This window comes from Sphaerodactylus townsendi, linkage group LG06, assembly GCF_021028975.2.
Source record: "Sphaerodactylus townsendi isolate TG3544 linkage group LG06, MPM_Stown_v2.3, whole genome shotgun sequence".
Classification (NCBI taxonomy): Eukaryota; Metazoa; Chordata; class Lepidosauria; order Squamata; family Sphaerodactylidae; genus Sphaerodactylus; species Sphaerodactylus townsendi.
The window spans coordinates 132,471,714-132,496,888 of record NC_059430.1 but is presented as its reverse complement, the minus strand read 5'-3'; the positions used below and the strand labels follow the sequence as shown (position 1 = coordinate 132,496,888).

Here is a 25,175-nt window from a genome sequence, read left to right as displayed (position 1 = left end):
GCAAGGACTTCCAGAGGCAGGGCTTTGATGCCCACTCCTGGGCTGTGGTGGGGATGCTTCAAAGGCTTCAGCGTCACACCATTTGAGCCAAAAGAGTGAACTGCACCGAAAGCTCGAGGGCAGCCGGTGGAGATCTTTCAACAGGGGCAAGATCAGATCCTGGCCTCACGTCCCACTTTTCTAATCTAGCCAGCTGCAACACTCTGAACAAGCTGGAAGTTTGCGGACCATTCTCAGAAGTGTTGTGGGGTTTCCAGGCTGTGTGGCCGTGTTCCAGTAGCATTTTCTCCCGACGTTACGCTTGCATCTGTGACTGGCATCTTCAGAGGGTCTGATGTTGGGAAAGCCAGTGGAGTATATATACCTGTGGAATGTCCAGGGTGAGAGAAAGAATCGCCTTACACGGTCCTCATCGACTGACCACTTCTGTGCCCTCTGCTGGATCTTCTTCCCAGTTACTTCTCACGCTAGACACCGTCACTTCCAAAGACATTGCTGTAGCAGGCTCTAGAGCATTTTTACTGCAGCTGATCCATGGAAGTGACGGTGTGTAGCGTGAGAAGTAACTGGGAAGAAGATCCAGCAGAGGGCACAGAAGTGGTCAGTCGATGAGGACCGTGTAAGGCGATTCTTTCTCTCACCCTGGACATTCCACAGGTATATATACTCCACTGGCTTTCCCAACATCAGACCCTCTGAAGATGCCAGCCCCAGATGCAGGCGAAACGTTGGGAGAAAATGCTGCTAGAACACGGCCACACAGCCCAGAAACCTCACAACACCCCAGTGATTCTGGCCGTGAAAGCCTTCGACAACAACACATTCAGAGAAGTGTCTGCCTGCGCGCAGCCCCCCGTGGCAGCTCACTCCCCTGGCATGAGGGCCAGATATGGGCAGTTGCATGAAGGATTAGCAGTTTCAGACCCCCCAAGGGTCTGGAGAAAGGGATGCTGTGTTGCAGGGGCTCAGCCCCCTCCTCTTCCAGAGGACAGTCAGATGGGCATAACTGATGGTTGTCTTGGCCCACGCCCCCAGGGCTGCCCATCAGGTTTAAGCCAAGTGCCTACCAGTGCTATGAGCTTATACTCGCAAAACAGTGTACTGTACAGAACAACATGAAAAATGATGAAAACTATATGTTTCTTAACCTAAAGACTAATCTCTCTCTCTCTCTCTCTCTCTCTCTCTCTCTCTCTCTCTCTAGATAGATAGATAGATAGATAGATAGATAGATAGATAGATAGATAGATAGATAGATAGATAGATAGATAGATAGATAGATAGATAGATAGATAGATAGATAGATAGATAGATAGATAGATAGATAGGTAGGCAGGTAGGTAGGCAGGTAGGTAGGCAGGTAGGTAGGCAGGCAGGCAGGTAGGTAGGTAGGTAGGTAGGCAGGCAGGTAGGCAGGCAGGTAGGCAGGTAGGCAGGCAGGTAGGTAGGTAGGCAGGTAGATAGATAGACAGATAGATAGATAGATAGATAGATAGATAGATAGATAGATAGATAGATAGATAGATAGATAGATAGATAGATAGATAGATAGATAGATAGATAGATAGATAGATAGATAGATAGATAGATAGATAGATAGATAGGGTTGGATGGATGGATAGATAGATAGATAGGGTTGGATGGATGGATGGATGGATGGATGGATGGATGGATGGATGGATGGATGGATGGATGGATGGATGGATGGATGGATGGATGGATGGATGGATGGATGGATGGATGGATGGATGGATGGATGGATAGAGATACATATACATACATACACTGTTCCATGAAAGAAAATATTAATTAAGGTGCATATTTGCACTTTTTAAATTTATTTAGTACTCTAAACCACAAAGGTTAAAGTGGTGCGTGTTCACACTTCCCAAATGTAACCCATGCCATTTTAGTATTTTTGAAAGTTGTGTGAAGATTAAAGGTTTGTTAATTTGTTCAAGCAATTTCATATTTGCTTGTTAAGCCACAGGGTGCTGTCATATATTATTTCCTAAGTCTCCAGTGGGAATGAGGTGGCCAAGGATAAAAAGGTTATACTCACACGACAACAAAAATGGGATTCTTCTGGATTTCTTTCGCTTAATTTGTTCATGGACCTTTGAATTTTTTTGTATTTGAGCTTATTGTTAAATGCTGCAGAGCACCTGGTATATTATTATTGTGTTATTGTTTGGTTAGTAGTTTGAATAGTTTGGGGAGTGTGAACAAGCACCATATTTAACCTTTGTGGTTTAGAGTACTAAATAAGTTTAGAGATTGCAAATGTGCACTTTAATATTTTCTTTCATACAAGTGTATATATATAGCTTAAAATTAGCCTTTAGGCCATAGGTGTCAAACTCGCGGCCCTCCAGATGTTATGGACTACAGTTCCCATCATCCCCTGCCAGCATCATGCTGACAGGGGATGATGGGAACTATAGTCTACAACATCTGGAGGGCCACGAGTTTGACACCTGTGCTGTAGGCTAAGAAATGTATAGTTTTCAGCATTATTTTTCATAGTGCCGTGAGCTTAGCTTGTTCCCGGCTGCCGAAACAACACAACGGCTGCACCTTGCCCAGGGAAGCAAAGCACCTTGAACCAATCCATGGAAAAATATCAGATGCCGCTGGATTCCTCTGGCCCCGTGCCTGATGAAGAAGCCAGAAGGCACTCCAGATTCCAAGAAGGCACAGCTGCATTGAGAGTCAGGCCTTGAAAACTGGGAGAAGAAGTCGGCATTTGCTTTCAAACCAAATCAGCAGGGCCCGGCCCATGCAGAAGGCCTGAACCCGAGAAGAGGCATCTCTGCTATTGAGCCACTGGCCTCGGGCTGACCGGCCCCCCAGGGATCCTGTGGGATGCAGTTTGGTGAAGCTGCTCAGACAGGTGTGTTAGACAAGCCCACCTGATCACTCACTGCAGAAGGACACGTCCAAGATTCTCTGTGGAGGGAGAACATTAAATGCATTGTAATGTGTATAGTTACACTTGCAGAGAGAGGAGAAAGAGGATGGAAAATTGTACGAGAATTGGGGGGGAGTTGACAACAGGTGTCTAGATGAAGGGGGAAGAGACAGACAGACAGACGCTCCACTTATGGACATCTAGACACCCACAGCTGGTCAGCTCCCACTCTGGGAAGGAAAGGGGGGAGGGCAGAGGCGGGAGGGAGGGAGGGAGGGGGGAATGGTGCCTGGGGCAACACCTGCTCTGTATGCCCCCCTGCCACCGTGCTCCCCTGCGCCCCACTTTCCTTAGCTGGTGGGAGCCTGCTGCGGGTTGCCCCTTGGCCCCGCCCCACCCGGCTGCTTCCTTGGCCAACAGCTCTGCCAGCTAAAGGAGCAGCCTGGTGGGGCTGGGCCAAGGGGAGGGGTGTGGGGGCGATTCTCCACCCCCCACCCCCCGGTGACCAGCTGGTGTGCACCTGGGAACATGTGACCTCACATGTCCCTGTGAGTGCTCCGCCTCTGGGGAAGAGGATACAGTCCCAAAATAACATTTGTGCAGCTCAACAACAGAAGTCATACAAAAGTGGGATGGGGTGTAAAAAGGGACCAACAACCGTGTGAAAAGTTAAGGAAGTCATGCAGGTGCTTCTTGAACCCAAGACCCTGATCAAGCTACCCTCTCTCTCCCTCTGCACAGAGCGGTGCCAGTGAGGAAGGAGAATGCAGGGACTCTTTTTCCTGACAAGGTGGGGAAGCTGCAGGTGTTATGAGGCTGCCAGTGAGGCACGCACAAAGGAACACACACCGGTGTGCCACGGCAGCATCACACACAGGAGACAAAAGTTCCTTTGGAGGAAAAAAACCCAGCTCAGAAGAGATAAGAAAGAATTTTAAGCTCCTCCTCTGCTCTCTGCTGCTCTTCTTTGCCCGACTGATGCTTTCCCCAAGATCCCTTGCCCCTTCCAACTCTGTCACCCTCCCATGCCCCCCCCTCCGCAACCTGTGGACCAAACTGGCAGGTGCAGGCAATGAAGAGGCCTGAGGGAGTGCAGACCCCGCCCCCGCCTCCCCCCAGCAATTTGCCAGCCAGGAAAGCAGAGCAGAAAATCTCTTCTCGAAGAGAAGGCAGCTGCGTCAGGACACTCTAGCTGACCTCCTGGCTGTCAGAGCGGAAGGGACGAAGAAGGGTGCTGCAGAGGACAGAAAGGCTGCCCCCCCCCCCCCGTCCACAGTGGCAATTAGTAACACAGTAACTTGTGCAGGCAGCACATCAGATGCAAGAAGACAGCGTTTTTCTAGCCATTTTTCTTGGCAGGAAACACGCAGCAGCTTCCTCAGATAGCACATGGGCATGCCAGTTGGGATCCCTGGGTACCAGAGGGGTGGAGTGTGCCATGGGCGGCTCCTGGCATAGCCAGGGCTGCAGAGATGCTGTGATTTTGTGCAAATGCAGAGAAGTGAAGAGAATGGTATTAGACTTGACTGCAGCCGTGCAGAGGCGGATGGCCCAGTCTAGCCTAACCTTATCAGAACTCAGATGCTCAAAAGAAGAAGAAGAAGAAGAAGAGTTTGGATTTCTATCCCCCCCTTTCTCTCCTGCAGGAGACTCAAAGGGGCTTACAATCTCCTTGCCCTTCCCCGCTCACAACAAAGACCCTGTGAGGTGGGTGGGGCTGAGAGAGCTCCGAGAAGCTGTGACTAGCCCAAGGTCACCCAGCTGACATGTGTGGGAGTGTACAGGCTAATCTGAATTCCCCAGATAAGCCTCCACAGCTCAGGCGGCAGAGCTGGGAATCAAACCTGGTTCATCCAGATTAGATACACGAGCTCTTAACCTCCTACGCCACTGCTGCTCCTGCTTGGTACCTGGATGGAAGTCTTCTTCTTCTGTGCAGAGGCAGGCAATGGAAAAACAGTCTCCTGCCTTGAGGAAAAGAAGAAGAAGAGTTTGGATTTATCTCTTTTCCCCTCCCCCCCTCACAACAAACACCCCATGAGGTAGGTGGGGCTGAGAGAGCTCTGAAGAACTGTGACTAGCCCAAGGTCACCCAGCTGGCGTGTGTGGGAGTGCACAGCTCAAGTGGCAGAGCGGGGGGGACCAAGCCCAGTTCTCCAGATTAGAGTGTACCTGCTCTTAACCACTAGACCTCGCTGGCTTTCTGGCTGCCGTTAAGTTGGCTGTGACTTGATGGCACCTTCTACCATCACATCAGTTCAGTCCTGCTGGGAGCTTGATGATTTCATCTGGAAAATTCTGGAAACTGCAAATATGGGGCAGTTCTTGGCCTCTACTCTTTTTTAGAAATAACCCCCCCTCCCCCCAAGTTTCTAGCCCTTCCCACTTTGAAAGCTCGTGCATAATGTTTGCTGGAAACTCAGAAGCCAGAAATGTTGCCAAATGAGGTTTCGACCGACCAACAGTGGAGTTCTTGCATGCATTCTTGGCCATCTCTCCTGACTTGCAGTGCTAGAATAAATTATGCAAAAAGTTTTTTTTTTAATGCAGTATATCAATCTTTATTGCTGGCTGTCTCCTCAAAACACTACAACAATCATGACAGCCACTAAAAATCCTGGAAACTGTAGTTTGTAGGAAGTGCTGCAAATCCTATGAAAGAAGCTCGTTTTCTTGTCCTGCATCATTTGCACGTGGCTCCAAAGAGCGAAAATTTTCCTTGGGTGAAAAATTCATGATCCTTTGCCCTTTTTCTAGTCTGGGGTTCCGCGGTGTCATTCCACAACCACCACCCTTCGTCAGTGTTTGAACGTGGCTAATGTTTTGGCTAACAGCTCTTTCCGAGGTCTTGTGCCCACTTGGTGTGCTGTGGTGCTTCTCTCCAGAAACCTTCTGACCAGCACGACAAACCTGCCCCCTGGACAACAGCGCTCACTTCCTCGAATCTTCCTTCAGGCATCATTCCTTGAGGGCTGGGCTGGGCTCTGCAAAGCCACTACCAGATTTGCATTGAGACGAATGAATGCGACAATTGAATGGGGAGGGGCTCAGTGGAAAAGCGTTGGCTTTGCACACAGAAGGCTCCAGGTTCGATCCTGGCCACCTCCAGATAAAAGGACTGGGCAGAGGTTATGTGACATCCCTACCTGAGACCTTAGAGAGCCACTGCCAGCCTGCATAGACAATACTGACAGTATTGTCGAAGGCTTTCACGGCCGGAATCACTGGGGTGCTGTGTGGTCGTGTTCTAGCAGCATTCTCTCCTGACGTTTCGCCTGCATCTGTAACTGGCATCTTCAGAGGAGAGAATGCACTAGAACACGGCCAGACAGCCCGGAAACCACGCAGCACCCAAATACTGACAGTTATGGACCAAGGGTCTGAGTCAGGGTTAGGCACCTTCATGTGTTTAAAACCTTCTGTGCATGCAGCCATTGGGTCTTTCCACACTGCAGGGGCTCAACAGGTGAAGCATGTTGTTGCTGTCAGGAAATGCTGCCCCTGCCTACTTTTGCCAGCTATAATCAGATATCTTCTCTTTAATCCCCCCAAAGTGCCACAGCTAGCAACCTGCCTGCCTGGGAATCATCCAGAGACCCTTCCTGTGACCCCCAACTTAAAAAAAAAACCTCACTCCCTGCAACTAGAAACCTCTCTCATTAGTGAAAAGATTCTTGGGAAGAATTCTCCCTACAGTGCTCGTTCGGTCAAGCCCGTGCCTTCCCCACTCCCCACCTGTCCTCCAAGGACCTCAGACCAACCTACACAGCTCTCCCATCTCCATCCCTGCCAACCACTTTGAAAGACGAACTAAACTGAGAGAGACAGAGAGATGGCTAAGCAAGTGTCACGGTAACGTGAGAATTTGAGCCTTGATCTCTCTGACTCTAACCAGTACACCACAGTGCCTCTCCTTTGCATGCAAGTCTCTTTGGAGACTGAAACTGGACTGCTCCAGTCTGTTCTGCCTCCCCATTGTGCAGCCTGTGTGCAGCCAGTGTCCTGCAGACTGGGGGTACTGAGGAGGGATTCCCAAAACACCCCCACATTTTCTGGCCATTCATGTAATGCCCTCTCCTGGGTCACAATGATCAGTTGAAGAAGCCTTGCAGGAGAGCCCAATGCAAAGCAGGGCCTGTGCAGGTGGTTTATCTCAGTGCCTGGCGTGGACACGATCACTGCCTGTCCCATTTAACGCTCTTGCACCACTGCTCCTGCAGGCGCCTGATGTTTTTGGAATCTTTTTGCTGGCTGCTGAAGAAGAAGAAGAAGAAGAAGAAGAAGAAGAAGAAGAAGAAGAAGAAGAAGAAGAAGAAGAAGAAGAAGGAGGAGGAGGAGGAGGAGGAGGAGGAGGAGGAGGAGGAGGAGGAGGAGGAGGAGGAGGAAGGAGGAAGGAGGAGGAGGAGGAGGAGGAGGAGGAGGAGGAGTTTGGATTTATGTGGGCCCCAGATCTCAAAGGGGCTTAAAATCTCCTTTCCCTCCGCCCCCACAACAAACACCCTGTGAGGTAGGTGGGGCTGGGAGAGCTCCAAAGAACTGTGACTAGCCCAAGGTAATCAGGCTGGCATGTGTTGGAGTGCACAAGCTAATCTAGTTCCCCAGATATGTCTGTCTGTCTGTCTGTCTGTCTGTCTGTCTGTCTGTCTGTCTGTCTGTCTTTCTTTCTTTCTTTCTTTCTTTCTTTCTTTCTTTCTTTCTTTCTTTCTTTCTTTCTTTCTTTCTTAACTCTAACAGTTGAGCCAGCTTTTGGTTAGCAGAAATTATTGGAGATTGAGGGCTTGAAAACCTTCTCTGTCTTCCCTTCACAGCCCCGCGGCAAACTGAGGATGCAGGAGCCCACAGACAGAGATGCAGAGTTACCTGTTTGAGCCCCAGGAGGATTTGCTTCCACTGTGTCTTTCCTGAGCCATTCCACCCTCGGGGCCAGGGGCCACTTGCTCCCGCCACAGAATGCAAACCCGGATCCTTGCATTCCGAGCAACAGAATGAGCAACAAACCCCACTGCAAATTGAAAATTGTCCCAAAATGTGTTGTCGAAGGCTTTCATGGCCAGAACCACTGGGGTGTTGTGGGTTTTCCGGGCTATATGGTTGTGTTCCAGTAGCATTTTCTTCTGACATTTCGCCTGCATCTGTGGATGTCAGCCACAGATGCAGGCGAAACGTCAGGAGAAAATGCTACTGGAACACAGCCATACAGTCCGGAAAACCCACAACACCCCACTGTACCAAAGCGATTGGTGCTCACTGGAGATTGGTGTGCTTGAGAAACAGAGGGGGCGCTGGGCAAGGTGACCCTCTTACCCCAGCCCCCCTAGGGCCATCAGAGCCAACATCTCCAAGGCAAACCTTCCAACAGAAGGCTGCGAAGAACTCTTCAGCCACACAACTGCCTGCAGGTTAACTGGAGGGAGAGGCCGCCACTCCGCAGAGGAGGCAGGCAAAGAGCCTCACCGTAACATTACAGCTTGCTTAAAACAAGAAACATTAAGCAGAGAATAATGACAGCCGAGTGGAGAGCCCTCATGCAAGGTAAATGCTCTGCTCAAGTAGCTTTCAGTCATCCTTGCGCTGGCTTGTTTTAATATTTATCGGCGACGTCTCTCCAAGGGCCTCGGCAGGGGAGGGGCGCTGCAGAGGGGCACCCGGCCGGCTCCTTCCCTCAGCTTGATAACCATATTTCATGCAGCTTCTTCAGCAAGACGCCTTGACTGTTTGCCAACAAGAAGATAAGGAGGGTTTTTGCAGAAACGCATGTCTTTGGTTTATTAGCTTTTCCCCAAGAACGAGAGAGCAGGCCTCGCTGGCGAGCGGGAAGCAGCACGTCGGGAGCCGGAGGGGCCAGGGAAGCAGGCGCTGCAGACTAGGCAGACCCAGACGGCTGAGAAAATGCCGTGCCTCCTGGCTACTGCTGGAAAAGAAGCATGCCGGGCCTCCCCTTTGCCTCCCCGAAGGGCTCTTGCAGTCTGTCCTAGGAGGAGCCAGTGATGTCAGCAGTAGAGACAAGCCTCAGCTGCAGGGCTCGGAAGAAGATCGAGTGTACACTGACTGCCAGCACGGAAAGCTGCCCTGGGCCATGATGATGGAGCGCGTGTGTCAGAGAGAGAGAGAGAGAGAGAGAGAGAGAGAGAGAGAGAGAGAGAGAGAGAGAGAGAGAGATTCTTCTGTACTTCTGCAGCCAAGGCCCAGACATTACAACCAGTCCACAATGCAGCAGCTCGATGCTGCCCATCTACATTGTCTGTCAGTCTGGCTTTGAGTTCAATTCAAGGTAGTGGTTATGACTTTCACAATCTGGGGCCCACATTTTCAAAGGACAGTGTGGTGTAGTGGTTAAGAGCAGGTGCACTCTAATCCGGAGAACCAGGTTTGATTCCCCGCTCTGCCACTTGAGCTGTGGAGGTTTATCTGGTGAACCAGATTAGCTTGTGCACTCCAACACATGCCAGCCTGGTGACCTTGGCCTACTCACAGTTCTTCACATCTCTCTCAGCCTCACCCACCTCACAGGGTGGGGGAAGGGAAAGGAGACTATAAGCTCCTTTGATTCTCCTTACAGAACAGAAAGGGGGGATATAAATACAAACTCTTCTTCTTGTGTCCCTGTGCGCTAACTCCGGTCATCAGGCATCGGTTGGCTGTCCCACAGCTCAGCGCAGCCCATTTGGCATCAACCAGAACCTGGGTCTTTTCCATCCTGGTTCTGGCTCTGTGGAAGGGGCTCCCGGGAGAAGTGAGGTGAGACCCCTTCCTTGGAGATCTTTGGGAACCTCTGCAAGGCTGGCCCATTTGTTTTTGGGGAAATCTGAATTGGCCGGTATCTTTTAACAGGAGAGAGGAAAAGAATTGGGGTTTGTCATTTTATGTTTATGTTTTTAACTGAAAATGTTTTAAATATTATTGTAAGCCACCTTGAATCACAAGGAATTGCGGGATATAAACGTTTTAATACATACATACATACATACATACATACATACATACATACATACATACATTTGTAATAATACAAACATACATACATTTGCCAACCAGGACTTCAGAAGACCCTTCGTACCAATCCCTCTTGACACCCAACAGATGCCTGGGCCTCCTTAGCCGCACCTCAGAAGTAGCAGCCAGAAGAAGATACGATCATTCCCGCGCAGGCATTTGCACCCATTGGCTCAGTTTTGTCCAAAAACAAGCCCTGCAAAATTGCATTTGAGATCAGGAGCTGCCCTCCCTGTCCTTTGGAAGTAGCATCATAACTTAAAATTTACATACATCCCTGTAAACAATTGTAATGGCTGTTTGGAAGAAGGAGGAAGAGGAGGATTTATATCCCCCTTTCTCTCTTGTAGGAGACTCAAAGGGGTTTACAAACTCCTTGCCTTTCCCCCCTCACAACAAACACCCTGTGAGGTGGGTGGGGCTGAGAGAGCTCTGAAGAACTGTGACTAGCCCAAGGTCACCCAGCTGATGTGAGTGGGAGTGTGCAGGCTAATCTGAATTCCCCAGATAAACCTCCATAGCTCAGGCGGAAGAGCGGGGAATCAAACCCGGTTCCTCCAGATAAGAGTACACCTGCTTTTAACCACTACACCACTGCTGCTCCTGTTGTTAAAGCTGTTGCCTTAAATATGGTTGTAGTGTAGAAGAATGGTCAAAGGTGCTTGATGCCACGGAACTTCCACAGGAATTCCAAATGTTTGAGAGGGCAGGGAGTGTACCCGTTGCTCACAGGCAGTGTAGCCTCTCAAGGCAGTGGGACTGAGAGAGAATAACCGAGAGGCCCAGGAGGCCCAGGGGCCATGAAAAGGAAGAAGAGAAGACCAGAGCAAGCCACCTCGGGAGAAGAACACGCAGTAAAACAGGGCAATATGTGGCATTGATTGTCTTGAGCAGCCGCAGAGACTCTCTGAAAGAGCTGCAGCCCCCCAACCCTGCCCTTGACTATGCAGGTAGGATGAAAATCATGCTAGCATGACCTCGCACATAACAACAAAACACTCACTTACCAAGCATCTCACCCAACGTTCCTTTAAGCCCCTCTGTGAAAAGTCTCTATGGGCTGCAAAGATACCTCCAGTTTGCGGGGGGGGGGGGGGGGGGGGGGAGGCAGGGAAGCAATTAACCAGCTCTCAAACGCAGGTCTCACTCCTCACTATACCTCTTATCTTTGTGTGTGTGTGTGTGGGGGGGGGGGGTGTTCTTCCTGAACTCTCCCCCACATCACAACCATCACAACATGTCTGCATCTTGGCTCTGTCCCCAGCTAACCTGACTTGGGAGGGGGGGGGGCGGGAGCGCCGTTTGGCAGGGGATCCGGACACCAGCAGAACAGACCAACTGTCCACTCCACCTGTCCAGCATACATAATGTCACCTGCTGCCATATTAACAAAGGGACCGAAAGACCAATGGAGTGTGTGAGCTGGAACGGTCACGGGGACATCAAGAAGAGAGCTCCAGCGTGTTTTGATCCCTTTGCTGGCATCCCTTCAGACCTTTCTCTTTTCATGGAAAATCCCTGAAGGGTTTAAATTCCACACTTCAGTGCATATGAGACACATTTTAAGCTGGGCTTGTCTGTGTGTGACTTCCCCTGTCCTCACTCTATTGTGGGGTTATAAGGTTGTACTATTGCTGTATGTAGATTCACGCGGTGTGATCTCTGCATTCATTTAATGTGTCATGTTAATACTTGTGGCAGGGTTCACCCTGGTTCCATCCAGATCTCTACAAGTCAAATCTTATTGCACTATTGAATTATGGCGACACCATATAGAGTTTCCAAGTTGAGAGCTGTTCAGAGATGGTCTGGCATTTCCTGCCTATGTGAAGCACCCCTGAAATTCTTTGGTGATCTCCCACCCCAAGACTGGCCAGGGCCAACCCTGCTTAGCTTCCGAGATCTAACAAGGGTCAGGGCATTTATTTATTTATGTTATTTATAGTCTGCCTTTCCCATGGAACACAAAGTAAATTACACACAGCAAGTTGTACAATCAGCAAAATGGGAGATTCAATAGCCAGTGTAGTGGCGTAGCACCAAGGGGACAGAGGGGTGCACAGCACACTGGGCGCGCCCCTCTGCAGGGCCCTGGCAGGGGAGTTTTGGGCCTTTGGGGGCAGACGAGAGTGTGGCATAGGCACAGGGCACACATGTGCCCTGGGCAGTTCCCCCTCGCCCCACCCCCTCGCCAGTGCATTAGAATTGTAGAAGGTTGAAACGCACCACCACAAAGATTTGAAGCATAGTGTAAAGTATTAATGATACATCAAGCAGTGCAAAAATTACACAACAGGATCCTACTTACACACCAGTATAGGCTGCAGTCCCTGATCGTTTACACAAGGAACCCTTTTATACAGTAGATGCTCCACCCACATTGATTGTACTGACTTATTCTGAGTAATCCATATTAAGTCCCAGTGAGAAAGGCGGACGAGAAATAACACAAATGAATAAAAATTTAAAAATAAAGAATGTTTACAAATCATCTTACTTTTCCAAGGAAGGGGTCAGCAATAGAACATCCCCCAGGTGTGGATCGTGTTGGTAAACCCCACCCCTCAAAAATCAATCATGGTACAGGCACAAGACTCCCCCAGTAAACATAGAGGAGTCTTGACAATACTTTCCTTGGTTCTGGGCCGTATTGTATCTGACTCCTGAGTGTGGCAGGCTCAGCTGCAAGTGTCAATGCGGGGCGGGGCAGGGTGGGGCAGAACCGCCCCGGCAAGGTGGCAGATTGTTGCAGCTGACTCTCAGCCTTTTGCAGCTGGTTTAAAACAGCCACGTGATACTTTCTCTCTCCAGGCCTTTCCAAGGTGGTTCAATACCCCATCAACATTCTGCTACTGACAGTTTCCCCCCGAGCAGCTAGAAGTGACAGATCCGTTTGGGTTAGGAAGGCCTCTCTTGCGTCCAGAAGACCGGAGATGCAAAATGTCGCATGTTGATGGTCCAAAGAGAACTTGCAGCAAAAAGGGAATAAAAAACTAAAACAGACAGTATCAGGAAGCAACTCGTTTCTAAGGGCACCTCAGCAAGTCAGCCTGAAATGGGCACTCCCCTGCCTGCTTCTGAGCAGCAGATCCTTAACTTCCCTTTTGTTTTTACCAACTACAGTTTCAGGGGAAGACTGATGAAGGGATCATGGCATGGGGAAGCTATTTAACTTTCTCCCCCACCAAAAATCAACACTCCCAAAACATTTTGTACCCCAGTGGGGGCCATCTATCACTGAACACCAGCACTGCCAGTGTATTGGGGTGGTTAAGAGTGATGGAATCCAACCTGGAGAACCCGGTTTGATTCCCCTCTCCTCCACATGAGTGGCAGACTCTTACCTATTGACCTTGATTTGTTTCCCTGCTCCTCCACATGAAGCCTGCTGGGTAACCGTGGGTCAGTCACAAGTTCTCTCAAGAACTTTCTCAGCCCCACCTGCCTCACAAGATGTCTGTTGTGGGGAGATGAGGGAAAGCAGTTTGTCAGCTGATTTGAGTCTCCTTACAGGAGAGAAAGGCCCCTGCCAAACTCTTCTTCTTCTTCTGTGTGGGAACCAAGCAAATAGGGCTGGGTCTCTGCGTAGCACCAAGGGGCATCTTCTGGCATTTCAGGACATCTAGTTGGCCCCTTCAGGAAACAGACTGCTAGACAGCTCCCTTGGTTGGATCAACTGGGTCTCCTCTGATGCTGTTGGGGCAAGGGACAGCTAGATTTGATCCCAATAGTGGTGGCGAACCTTTGGCACTCCAGATGTTATGGACTACAATTCCCATCAGCCCCTGCCAGCATGGCCAATTGGCCATGCTGGCAGGAAATGATGAAGTATGTCCACCTCTGGAGAATATAGGCCATCTCAAACAGCTCTTATAGAGACCAACAAGATTTTCCGGGTCTGAGCTCTCAAAAGGTATCTGATGAACAGAGGTCTGACTCCCCAAAGCTCATGGCCTGAAAGCCTCGTTTGTCTCTAATGAGTCACTGGACTCAAATCTAGTGGTTTTACTGCAGGCCTCAACAGACTCTTCTCCCTTTTTTTGGGGGGGGGGGGGGAGTTCTCAGGAAGAAAATGCCCTTTCTCCTGCATGGGTGGCAGGTTGTTTCCTTTTAATTCAGTCCCTACAGATTCAATCTGTATATTAAAAACAACAGGTGGAGGAATAACGATGGGACCCCAGAGTCAGCGGATCTGCCTCTGCCTCTGCCAGCAAATGTGCACACTTTTAGCTCCCAAGCTGAAACACATACAATGCTTCTTTCTGGTCCAGTCTTCACAGGTGCCACACATTCCAAGGCGGTGAAGAAGGAACACTTCGCATACTGGCAAAGAACCTCACAGAGAGATCATTTTGCCTTTCCTGTTCTGAGCCCCCAAATCTCTGCATGGGAAGCCCTCTTAGTGATTGTGGGACATGCAGGGAGCAGAACAAATGAGAAGACTGTCCAGTCCAACTCATTCAATGCAACTTCCTGCAAGCAGGCGCAAAGGTGTCTTATACAGTGTATCGGACCCTTGGTCCATCAAGGCAGCTGCTCTTCAGGGTCTCAGGTAGAGCAAATAAATTTGAGTTTGACACCACAGAAGGTCTTGCCACTTCCTGACCCTTTCAGCTGGAAATGCCGGGGACCGAATCTTCGTCCTTCGGTTGGCCCAGCAGATGCTCTGCAACGAAGCCCCAGCCCCTGCAGCTGCCCAGGGGTCCATCAAGAGATGATCAGGGGTTTCATTGAGGCCACATCACCCGCCCTCCACATTTCAGCTTCTGAAGGAGCACATGAGGTTGCTCACACTCATCACTCCCACGAGCAACATCAACAGATTTATTTAAGATATTTTGACACCACTTTTCCATATCGTTCAGAAAGGGAAAAAAGGCTTCCAGCGCACAATCCCTGAAACATGCTCTGCAACTAAACAGCTGCAGTTACAATCAAACACCGTCCCAGCAAAATAAGTACCTTCACCCATGAAAACATGGGAGCATCACAACAGAAGCACCCCAGTCTTTCGGGCAAAATCTCCCAGAAAGAGCTCAGCTGGATACTTTGTTTTAACCAAAAGCAGCAAAGATGTTATATTGCGCATTTCACTGGGCCGTCTTTTCTACAGATCCTAAGCCATGAACATTAATTCCAGCATTTTGAACTGAACCTGGGAACAAACGAGAAGGAAACACAGATCCCTAGAATTTCCACTGTGCAACTGGACTTCCTTCTTTCAGTCATTTGTACACACTGATGTTTCCAATCTGTCTTCAAGCGCAGCCCAGTGTAAAACAGATTGTGGTTGTCTCACCTTGGAATTAAAACAATAATGCCATAGTTTTCAATAGGCAAATGATGGTGTTGTGCAGTGGTTAGCATGCCAACCTGTGGGGGCTTGGGCTCAGATCTCCAGTCTGCTCATTTGGTGGCACAGGGGACGATTCACAGGGGCAGAAGTAGCCTTTCACGTGCTTTGGTACCAAGTCATTGAAGGCTTTTCAGGCCAACACCAGCATTCTGAAGCAAGCTTGGAGCCAAATAAATAAATACTGCAATTGTGGGTGGGCCTGCAGGTGCCCGTTTCAAGCTGGCCACTTTCTTGCCCAACCTGCCACAGCTCCAGACTTTTCACGGGGCTCAGCACGGCTCCTGGGCTTGACCACAGCTTCCTCTGGGTCTAATACGGTTCCACACCTCCCTGGCTGCCACTGGGCACTGAGCGGCTCCCGGGTTCAACCACAGATGGTCCTGGCATGGCTTCAGTACTCCATGGCTGCTGCTGAGCCCACACAGCTCCTGAGCTCAGCTGCAGCCCCCAACAACCTCACAGGAGGCAGCTGCATCCTCGGTACTTGCACACAGAACAATCTTTTAATCGGGGGGATTTAATCCTTCCCCCAATGTACTTTTTAAGATTTCAGATTTTTTTTCTGCAAGATTTCACTTTTTCCCCCCAGGAACATCCATTTAGGGTCAGTGTGGCCCCATCTGCAGATTCAGTTGTCCACAGATGGAGGCCACACTTGGCTGTTAGATATATAGATGCTGAACATGTTAATTCCATTGGATTCTACAAGGCAGTCCAAGAAGAAGTAGTAGTAATAGGAGGAGGAGTTTGGATTTATACATGCAGAGAGCAGAACATGTAAGGAGACTCATTTCCTTTCCCCACTCACAACAAACACCCTGTGAGGTGGGTGGGGCTGAGAGAGCTCCGAAGAACTGTGACTAGACCAAGGTCACCCAGCTGGCGTGTGTTGGAGTGCACAAGCTAATCTAGTTCACCACATAAGCTTCCATAGGTCAAGTGGCAGAGTGGAGAATCAAGCCAGGTTCTCCAGATTAGAGTGCACCTCCTCTTAACCACTACACCACGCTGGCTCTCAGTATTAAGTATTCAGAGATTCTTCACAAGGCACCCCACACAAAAGTATCTTTAGAGACTGGCTGTTGTGGGTTTTCTGGGCTATGTGGTTGTGGTCTAGGTATATAACATTTAGAGACTATCCTCTGATCTGGATGTGACTGAGCCCATAGTACGTAACTGTTGACAAAGTTCACCAAAAGTTAGTCCCCACATGGCTGGCAATTTTCCCCTGCAACCCCTAACTGGAGCGGAGTGCTGTGTGAGAGTTTGGAACACAGACTCTATCCAGGTGGAGCCAGACTGCCCAAGCATCTTGACTAGGGCTTCACAAACTAAATCTCCTCCCAGGATCCTCTGTGACACATAAGGCTTCCACACCAGGCAAGTCAATACTACCAGGGTCCCTGAAGGGTAAACTTTTGACAGTCGTCGTGCCCCAACATCTAGGCAGGAGACTTTGCACCAATCATTTGCAGAGACAGCTGTGAGCTCTGGAGGATGTCATGAGGGAACAAGAGGCAGGCACAAATGACAGACAGCGGGCAGAGGGCCTGCAAAGGATCCCAGCAAACTCCTTAGGCCTTGCACTATTGGAGAGAAGAAATAACCCCCTCCCACCCACCCCCAAAAATCCCCTGGTCAATGGCCAGTCAATCAGAACTTAGAAAAATCCTAGTTCAGCAAGATATTATTCCAAACACGTTCTTACTGGCTGTGAAGCTTCCATGACCTAATGGAGATCCACACAGGGACGGACAGTGGCTCAGTGACAGAGAGTCTGCTTAGCATGCAGAAGGGTGCGGGTTCAATCCCCGGCATCTCCCATTCAAAGGACCAGGTAGTTGCCTGAGACTGAGACCAGAGAGCCGCTGTCAATCTGAGTAGATGATTCTGACCTTGACAGACCGATGGTCTGATTCAACATAAGGCAGCTGCATGTGCTCATGTGCACACAACAGCTCATGTGCCACAAAGGCAGCCACGTGGGGTCTACCAGATGCTCAAAGGCTTCCCATATTTCCAGAAAAGCAACTGGTTTAGTCAACTGCAGCAGAATTTCCCCAGGATACTGTTTTTCTGAACTCAAAGTCCCCATTCTTCAACTGAAAAAGCTTTCAAAGGGAGACACCAATGTGAAACTGGTGAACTGAGAAATTGGATTGCATTTCCTGTGGCTTGAACAATGGGCTGGGATTCCTCAGCAATCATGGGTGTTAGTACCATCTCCTGCCATATGTCCCTGTGTGCCAATTGCAGTCTTCAGGCAGCCCTCCGCTGGCTCTCCCACCTCTCAGGGTGGGCTGTCTGGCCAACCAGAGCCCGGGCTTCTCCCGTCATGGCTCTGACTTTGTGGAACGGGCTCCTGAAATGGTGAGGGGACCCCCTCCTTGGAGATCTTCAGATGGGCTCCTTCCTCTATGCAGAATGTCTGCACTTCAAACTGCTTTCCAGTGCTCTTTAGTATGCTTGGGCAGGCAAAATCCACTTGCAAACAGTTGTGAAAGTGGTTTGAAAATGCATTATTTTGCATGTGCGGAAGGGGCCATGGTGCCGCGAGGCCTGCCTGTTTGCCAGGGCTTTTTGCAGGAGGAGGGGAGTCTGAGCTGGCAGGCATCTTTTAAAGTGGGGAGGGAGAAAAATGTGGGGTTTGCTATTTTATTTTTGGTTTTAACTAAAAATGTTCTCAACTATTACTGTAAGCTACCTTGAACCACTTGGAAAAGCAGGATATAAATGTTTAAATAAACAATCACTTTGCAAGGTTAAGAAGAAGAAGAAGAAGAAGAAGAAGAAGAAGAAGAAGAAGAAGAAGAAGAAGAGAAGAAGAAGAAGAAGAAGAAGAAGAAGAAGAAGAGAAGAAGAAGAGAGAAGAAGAGAAGAGAGAGGAGGAGGAGGGAGGAGGAGGAGGAGGAGGAGGAGGAGTTTGGATTTATATCCTCCCTTTCTCTCCTGCAGGAGACAATCTCCTTGCCCTTCCCCCCTCACAACAAACACCCTAGCAAGTGGGTGGGAGCTGAGAGAGCTCCAAGAGCTGTGACTTCCCAGGGGTAGGAACCTCTGGCTCTCCAGATGTTCAGGAATTCTAATTCCCATCAGCCTCTGTCAGCAATTAGCCATGCTGGTAGAAACTGATAGGGCCCTAATTTTATCTGGAGAAACATGAGTCCTGTAACAAGGTCACCCAGCTGGTGTGTGTGGGAGTGTACAGGCGAATCTGAATTCCCCAGATAAGCCTCCACAGCTCAGGCGGCAGAGCTGGGAATCAAACCCGGTTCCTCCAAATTAGATACATGAGCTCTTAACCTCCTACGCCACTGCATCATACCCCTTTCCTGCCCCTTGCTTGGCCACAGGACTTTTCTGGGTTGCACTTGAGTTTTATATTGCCATGCATTTCATAGGACTACTGACCCCATATCCCATATGTTTGCACGTGTGTGTGTGTGTGTGTGTGTGTGTGTGTGTGTGTGTGTGTGTGTGTGTGTGTGTGTGTGTGTGTGTGTGTCTGGGTTTGCCAGTGCAACTTCCACTTCATGCATCTTTCTTCCAACACTTGTGGTAAACTCAAAAAGCTGGGAGTTATCTGGGCCCTCCTTGCTCGTGCACTCCTGGGTGGGTGGCCAAGCTGGCTGGTCCTGAAGGGGCAGACTGGGAACAGGGCGAAGACGGAGAGGGTGGCAACAATCAGAGGGTGTCTGTTTCCATGTGGTGGTGGCAGAAGAGGTGGTGTGCAGGTCAAGGTTGCCTGCTTGGAGGGAGCAGGGATCTATGCCCAAAGTCAGAGTCCAGGGGAGAGCTAGGGAGACATTGTGCCGGCATGCGGCCTGGAACCAGGGGCCCTCAAACAGCAGGGCCCCTCCACTGGGGAGAGCAGACTGGCTGTACTGGGCACCTAAGGAAGGGAAGAGGACACAAGGTTTTGTGTGGCAGCCCCTCCATCTTGTCTCTGCCTGCATGGTTTTTCCTACCTAAACAGCTAACACAAACAGATTGTGATGTTTCACACTGGGGATCACATACACACGCATAGGCCTTACAAATGCACAACAGCTGTAGCACAATCTCCAAAGGCAGGGACACAAATAGGTAGTGATATTCATACTAGCACTTCACTCTTCCCCCCATCCCCCCCCCCATCTAGACAGGGCATGCAGTGGCTCAAGCAGATGACCTCAGTTCAAATCTCGCCAGGAAGCTTCGCATGGGCCAGTAGCTCCCACCCAGTCAGCTCCACTGCCCTTCTGCGGTTGCTGAGAACGTTAAAAAGGAAGCAGGATAAAATCATGTCCACATGTCTCTTTCAGCTCCCTGGAGAAAGGGAAATATGACTGAATGAAACAACGCAGCCTGGCTGATTTGTAACTGTTATGACACACAGACATATTTTCTGGTCCTTTCGGAAAGAGTGGAACGCAGCCAGTGGCTTGCAAAGAGAGCCTGAGTAGCTGACATGCTCTTTAGTGACCACGTTCCCTTTTATACTAGCCAGGAATGAGTATTCGGGTGCATTGGAGGTAACTCATGGCCAAATCATTGCATGTTTAAAAAAATTCACTGAAAATGAAGATCATGGGGTGGGGAAGTGTTCAGATCTGCACTGCTGATTTATCAGCTTAGAACAGTGGTGGCGAACCTTTGGCACTCCAGATGTTATGGACTACAATTCCCATCAGCCCCTGCCATGGCCAATTGGCTTAGAATGTCAGACAAGGGTTTGGGAGAATCAGGTTCAAATTCCCAGGGAGCCTGCTGGGTGACTTGGGGCCATCCTCTGAGCCAATCCTACCTCACATCCTCCCTTGGGGAAATGACAACATATATTATGCAAATAACCATAAGCAGACGAACGGCGCACCCAGGTAGGCTGGCTGTCACAGAAAGGCACGAAAGAATGCTCTGGCCCATAAGAGCTGGCAGAGTGTCATGCAGTTAAGACCATGAGCCGCGAATAGGAAACTCCTAGAATGGGAGTCACCTGTCAACTCATCAGCTGACCCACAAGCAACTGATCTCTTTGCTTCTCTTAGCAACAAGGGGGGAGGGGACGGCACAAGATGTGTCTACCTAGCAGGGCCATTGTTAAAGACTACTGAGATATTTCACTGCTGGGACATTTGAAATGCATTATGCAGGCAATATGCTAGTATGGGGAAATACTAGTATATAGTAGTCCACAAACTGAACATGAGTCAGCAGTGTGATGCGGTGGCCAAGAAAGCCAGTTCGATTCTGGGCTGTATCAATAGGAGTATAGTGTCTAGATCAAGGGATGTAATTGTACCTCTCTATTCTGCATTGGTCAGACCTCACCTGGAATATTGTGTACAGTTCTGGGCACCACAATTCAAGAAGGATATTGACAAGCTGGAACAAGTCCAGAGGAGGGCAACCAAAATAAGGTCTGGAATCCATGCCCTATGAGGAGAGACTTAGGGAGCTGGGGAGGTTTAGTGTGGAGAAGAAAAGGTGAAGAGGTGACATGATAGCCATGTTTAGATATTTGAAGGGATGAGCCACTGTGGTGTAGTGGTTAAGAACAAGTGGCTTCTAGTCTGGAGAACCAGGTTTGATTCCCCACTCCTCCACCTGAGTGGCAGAGGCTTATCTGGTGAACCAGATGTTTCTGCACTCCTACATTCCTGCTGGGTGACCTGCTGGATGACCTTCAGAACTCTCTCAGCCCCACCAACCTCACAAGGTATCTGTTGTTGGGAGAGGAAGAGAAATGAGCTTGTAAGGAGAGCAAGGTGGGATATAAATCCAAACACTTCTTCTTTGTTGTGTTGGGGAGTGGGCGTGTCTTATGCTGCTCCAGAGACCGGGCCCAGGAGTCATGGGTTCAAGGTGAAGGAAAGGAGATTCCACCTAAACATCAGGAAAAGCCTCCTGACCATCAGGGCTGTTCAACAGTGGGATGCACCCCCTCGGAGTGTGGTGGAGTCTCCTTCTTTGGAGGTTCTTAAGGAGAGGCTGGATGGCCACCTGTCTGTCAGGAGTGCTTTGATGGTGTGTTCCAGCATGGCAGGGGGGTGGGCTTGATGGCCCTTGGGGTCTCTTCCAACTCTGGCATTCTATGAGGCTGTGGTGGTTGCCACTCCCACACAGAGGGGTTTGTGGAGGTGAATGAGGCCTTGTGAGCATTATTGAGACTGTGCCTTGACACAGGCAATGATCTCAGTTGTGTTAATGCGTGTCGGTGAGAGTGATGTTTCACAAGTAGCTGAGTGCACAGGAATTTTTTTAGGGACCTGCAGCGCGTGTGTTTCCTGAGGGGCTCTGGCAACTCACAGGCGCTGATGATTCCGTATAAATACCAGCCATCATCATTGTAATGATCTACTTCTGTAATGCACATGTTTCCGGACACCGCACCGAATGCCATCCAATGTGCATATTTCACCACACAGCTGTCGACGGCTGCGTATCAGGCGAGGGAACACGTATGTTTTTCCAGAGGCTGAGCCCAGGCGGTGTGCAAGGCAGCGATCTGTCTGGGTGTGCGCATTTGCAAAGTGTGAATGTCAGTGAGTGAATGAGCCTCCCAGGGTCCTGGAACAGAGACAGAAGCGGTGAGACGGTGCCTCAAAGCTTCGCAACCCTCCTGCGGCCCATTTTCAGAGAAGGATCACACATCAACCTTGAGGGCAAGAAGCAGACCGGCAGGGAGGGGTGGGGAGCAGAGGCAAGAGAGAAAACGCTGCCCGCAGCTCCCTTCCGCAGCCAGAGCAGAGGAACTGGGGAGAAGGTGGACGGAGTCGGCACTGAGGAGTAACAGATGCAGGGGAGGGGAGGGGTGTACATGTGTGTGGAGGGAGCATACATCACCCAATCTAGACCCATCATTAATCCCATAATTACCCCAAGGTGATCACAATTACCCGTCAAAACCACGGCGTTCAATACGGATGCACAGAGGCTGCGATTCTTGGCAGCATCTGCTGGTTCCATTTGGAAGGAGCTCAGACCTTCATCCAACACCACCCCCCCACACACACACACACAAATAAAAATGGGGATTTTTTCTTCCCCCCCCCCGCCCCCTCCCCGGGCTGGCATTGCTGAGCAACAGAAGCAGCAGCTCTTCCCATGGCGTGGGGGGCGGGGGGGGGGGTCTCCGTGGCTCCCTCCCGAGAGGCGCGCCGCCGTTCAGCACCGCGGACAGCAACCCCGGTGCGAGGCGGGGTGGGGGGGGGGGGCAGCCCAGGTGCCTCCAGCCGGAGCCCAGGGGAGAAGAAGAGAATGGCGCCCCTCTCCTCCTCCTCCTCCTCCTCCATCAGCTGGCAAAGCGCCCCCACGTCCTCACCAGCTGCCACCCCCATAGTCTGGCAGAGGCAGAGCCGCACTGGGAAGCCCTCCGAGACGGAGCCAGGTCTGCCTGCCAGCCCCGAGAGACGGCGATGAAAGGAAAAACGCCCGCCAGCCGCGGAAGCAGCCTGGCCTTGGACGGTGCATTCCCCCCTCTCCCCCCCCCCGGTCATTTCAGCGCCTCCCCCCTCCTCGCCCAAGATCGCCTTCCTCAAAACAATCTCCAGCATCCCGGATCTTTGATGCAAGGGCATCGGAGACAAGCCGGCGCGCAGAAGCCCCCCCCCGCCCCCGCCCCGAGGCAAGGAGATTCCCCCCCCCTCTCCGGCCAGCAGCCAGCCTGCCTGCCTGCCCACCTCTGGCCGGGCAACCTCGCCGCCGGCACAACCAGTCACCGCGGCGGCAGGAGGGGCGGGGGGGTGGGGGGTTGAGGGGTGCAGCTGGGGCTCAGCCGAGGGGAGGGCTCATCCTTTGGGGCTGCGTTGCGGGGACGGCCGGGCGCCTCCCGCAGTCTCCGTGCGGCCCGGCGCCTGGCTGGCGGGGCTTGGAGGGGCCCCTCAAGGGACCCCCCCCTGGCCAGGCCGGCTGCCTGCAGCTTCCATCGGCGGAGTCCGCAGACAAAGCCGGGCTGGCGGCGAGCTGCGCAGAGGGAGGGGGGTCGGGGGGGCTCCCGGAGCGCCTCTCAGCGGGGGGTCGCCATCGCCGCGCTCCCGGGGAGGGGCTGCGGGCCAGATCCGACGAGGGGCAGGTCCCCGCTCCGGCTTCTCCCAGCTCCGCAGAACCGGGGCTGGGCTGGCGGGGTGGGGGGCGAGGGGAGGCGGAGCGCCGGAGCGAAGCGCCTCCTTCCCCGGCGCCGGGCGGCAAGACAGGAGCGCACCGGCCCAACCGCCCCCACCGCTCCTGCTGCACCCCGGGGGGGGGTCCTTCCCACCGGGCCTCGGGGGGGCGCCCAAGGCCGCAGCAGGGGCGGCCTTGGGCAGGGTGGGGCAGGCCAGACCCCTTCCTGCGGCGAGGGAGGGGCGGGCGGCTGGCTGGGCAGGGCTTCGGCGGCGGCGCTGCTGCACGGAGCGGGGAGGGGGAGGAGGAAGAGGAGGAGAGGCAGGTGAGCGAGGAAGAGCCGGAGCGCCAGCGAGCGAGCCAGCGAGCGAGGGGGCCGGCTGAGCCACGCGGAGACCCCCGCCCTGGAGGAATCAGCAAGAGCCATGCATCGGACGCCAGTTTGCTGCAGCCCCCGGCGACGAGGGCAGGACCGCCGCTCTTCTCCAAGGCCTCTGGGCTGGCCAGCTGCCCCCCCTCCAAGCCCCCAACCTCGTGGCGGCAGCGGCAGTTTGGCTGCAGCAGGGGTCTCAGCAACCCCCCCCCCTCCGCGATTCTGGGCACAGCTGAGTGGGCAGGGAGGCCTGTGGTTCGAGGGGAAAGAGCGGCCATGGACCAGCCCGCACGCGCTGAGCTACCTCCTGTGAGGGAAGTTAGCTCCAGAGGACAGAGGTGGGGGTGGGGGGAGCAGCTTCCCACTCAAAGCTCCATCCCAGAAATGTGGTTGCTGCTCTCCAGGGACATCAGAAGAGCCCTGTTGGCTGTGACCAGCAAAGGTCCATCTAGTCCACCATCCCGTCTCACAGTGTGGCCAACCCATCCTTCTGGCAGTCCAACAGCAGGGCACAGAAGCCGAGGCCTTCACAAGAACATCTGAAGAGCCCTGCTGGATCAGGTCAGAGAGGGTTCATCCAGTCCAGGTTCATCCAGAGGTTCATACTGAGGCCAAGGCCTTCATGAGAACCTCAAAAGAGCCCTGCTGGATCAGACCAGAGACAGTCCATCCAAGAGCCCTGCTGGATCAGACCAGAGAGGGTTCATCCAGTCCAGCGTCCCACCTCACACGGTGACCAACCAGTTCCTCTGGAAGCCCAGCAACCGGGCAACATGAAGTCAAGTAGAGAAAGGTCTCCTCCAAGACCAGTTTCCCAGGACTCACCTAACTGGAGATGCCAGGGATTGAACGAGGGACCTTCCAGCTGCACAGCTGTTGGTCCCTCTTGGATGGTGCATCAGAACTTTGATCTGCTGGACACTCTGTGTGTTCCTTTGACTGGCAAGGCCACGGCCAAGAGCACCTCAGAGGCCAACAAGACTTGCAGGGGATGAGCTTTCAACCCTTACCAGAGAGGAAGCTCTTTCCCAGCATTTGGTCATGGCAGCCCTTGTGAGCTGTCAGCCATTGGGCAGGGACACCTTCCACACATGCTGCACCCCTGACCAATGGGTCCTGCTCCAGACTAACAGGGGGAGACTGAAGGAGCATCTGGACAACCACTGGGCAGCCCCAGACTGTCTCCTCTGACTGATGGTGGCTCTCCAGAGTCTCAGACAGAGAAGCCGGCCTCTGGACACTTGCTGTCCCTGACATACTTTCACCTGGAGGTTCACGAACTGACCTGGAACCCTCTCCGGTACCTTCTTTTCTCAGTGGCCACTCCTCTTGCAGCCTGATCTCGTCAGATCTCAGAATCTAAGCAGAGGCCACCCTGGTTAGTACATGGATGGGAGACCATGAAGAAAATGCAGGGTTGCTATGCAGAGGCAGGCAAGGGGGAACCAAGTCAGTTTGAG

At 51.7% G+C, this 25,175-nt stretch overlaps 1 protein-coding gene across 1 annotated transcript in view; it reads right to left on the bottom strand.

The window, feature by feature from the left end:
- LRFN1 (leucine rich repeat and fibronectin type III domain containing 1) overlaps positions 1-23,452 on the bottom strand; it is a 107,406-nt gene extending 83,954 nt beyond the window's left edge. Inside the window, exon 1 of the mRNA XM_048499307.1 lies at positions 22,990-23,452. The gene's annotated coding sequence lies outside the window, so the exon portion shown is untranslated. The remainder of the gene's footprint in view (positions 1-22,989) is intronic.
- Between the last annotated feature and the right edge of the window lie 1,723 nt (positions 23,453-25,175).